General features: G+C 41.7%; 1 pseudogene; it reads right to left on the reverse strand.

Annotated features, from left to right (window-relative positions):
* Nucleotides 1-30: 30 nt before the first annotated feature.
* Nucleotides 31-2,060, reverse strand: LOC123177222 (disease resistance protein RGA5-like; annotated as a pseudogene).
* Between the last annotated feature and the right edge of the window lie 297 nt (nucleotides 2,061-2,357).

Below are 2,357 nucleotides of genomic sequence, written 5' to 3' on the forward strand. Positions count from 1 at the left end.
AAAAAAAATCCAGCGTTAAAGGGGTTTCACCTAATGTGCCTTTTTCTTGGCTCCAATGATGTTTCTCTGAAGGACGACATTCTTCCTCTATCGGATCCACCCACTGTAAGTTACTTCTAGGAAACCTTGGGTGCTTGTCAATGGCATTGTTGATCGCTGACTCTGCTGCCCTCCAGTCTGATTCAGTGGTAGCTCCAATTTGTGCAGCAATGTACTGGAGAGTTAAAAGGTGCTCAATTCCGGCTAGCATGTTTTCATACTTCTCCCCGATATGGGCGTTGAAACCTAGCTTGAGCCTACGAAGATTGGGCATGGTTCCTGCCATGAAAGACATGCAAAGTACACCACATCTAAACTTGAAATACTTGAGAACGGAGAATGCCCTGTCGCTGAAGACGATCCTTCCCCCAGGAGCTGTCTGAACAGACAGCCAAAGAACTGTGAGAGAAGGTAATCCTGTGAGGATAGCAATATCACTCATCGGCAGTTCTCTGACAGCAACTTTCATAATGCAGATTTTGTGGAGTTGTCCGATGCACTTGGGAAGTCTGGACAAGATGCAAATGTGCGGCAGCAACTCAAGTCTCTCGAGAAAGATGGGGGCCTACATGCCGCTTGAAACATCAAAAAGAACCACCGTTCCAGCAGTACCAGCAGCCAGAGTGAGAGATTTGAGGTTACAAAGTTTCCCAAGTAAAGAGGCCAGAGCTATCAGATTTCTTTTCAAATGTTCACTAGAGAGTGATGAAGAAAATGGGAGATGAAGATCCCTCAGGTTTGTCAGCTCACCAAGGTCCCATAGGTTGTCTTCAGAGCTATTGCCAAGGTCAAAATACATGAGTGTACGTAGAGATCTGATGCACCCAATCCCACTAGGTAGATTTGCACCTCGAAGACAAAGATGCAACAAGCTCGGAAGTCTAACAATGTCCAGTGGAATATCAAGTACCTGTGTGTTTATTTCCAGTGTTTCTAGGTGTTTCATCCCTTCAATCTTATCTGGTAGCTTTACAGTGACATTACATGTGACCTGCAAATATCTCAACCGAAAAAGTTCACAAATTCCTGTGAGGTTCAATGTCTTGGTTCCAGTATCATCCCAAAGATGAAGTATTAGAACTCGAAGAAGCTTAAACACCACGAATGAAGGCATGCAGTTAAACAGGCCAGAAAAGAAAAGTGATCGAACTTGCGATAATCTGGTGCTTTCTGGTGTAGTTGCACATGTTGCACTGCCGAAGTGGAGCGACAATCGACGAACTTTATCAGCAAGTGGTATTGTTGTTTGCGAATAATCCACTACAGTGATGAAGTTCTCTTCAACGGACTTGTATGTAATGAGATGAAGTACCAGCTGGTGTACTGAATAAGACAACGACTCAAAATCGCAGCTGATATCCATAACTTGGATAAGGCCCATACTGACAAGTTCATCAAAATAGCTCCCGGCAACTTCCTCCATGTCTTGACCTTCGTTTGCACATATAAAACCATCAGCCACCCATTGCTTCACTACGTCATATTTCAAGAATAGATAGCCCTCTGGATATGTACTAAGATGGAGCAGACATGTCTTCAAATAATGTGGAAGACTAATGAAGCAAATGTTCAATATTCGTCCCATAAACCCTTCCATGCTAGGATTTGCCCCGAAAATGGAACCAGAAGAATTCTGTGTACTGCCCCATTGCTCTAGCTTCTCAGGTTGGCTTGCTAAAATTCTGGCTACAATGATGATTGCTAGTGGCAAGCCACCACAACTTCTCATAATCTGAGGTATAACATCATCAAATTGTTGAGGACTTTGATTTCCTGGGACAAGCATTCGTTGGAGCAGTAATTTCTCTGAGTCATCATCACTAAGAGGTTCCATTTTAAAAATATGCTCAGGGCAAAAACAGCGACATGCGAGAGCTACTTCCATAATTTCTGTCGTAGTTATTATTCTGCTGCAACTATTACTCTGTGGAAAAGCGCGACTAACCACATCCCATAGTGATGTAGCCCATGAGTCATCAATTATAACAAAGTACCTGACAAATATTTTGTACATAGCATGCCTGTTAGTAAAACACCGAAAGGACAATAGAAAATAGAAAAAATGTTCAAAAATAGTAACATTTAAGTTTTTTCAAGAGCATCAGTTTTTTAGGGTGATTCAGAGAATTCTAGTGTACCGTGCAGTACATTGACTTCTGTGATTTTCAATGTGATGTCAGGACACCTGTTTCATTGAATGTCAATTCTTTTTATGAATAGATAATCTTTATGGTACTCCTTAGATAGTATAATTAGCCTGACAAAAATTACATTGGCACTGTTAGGTTAACAGAGATACATCAACCGAGAAACCCATA

Source organism: Triticum aestivum, unplaced genomic scaffold (assembly GCF_018294505.1).
Source record: "Triticum aestivum cultivar Chinese Spring unplaced genomic scaffold, IWGSC CS RefSeq v2.1 scaffold35809, whole genome shotgun sequence".
Taxonomy (NCBI): Eukaryota; Viridiplantae; Streptophyta; class Magnoliopsida; order Poales; family Poaceae; genus Triticum; species Triticum aestivum.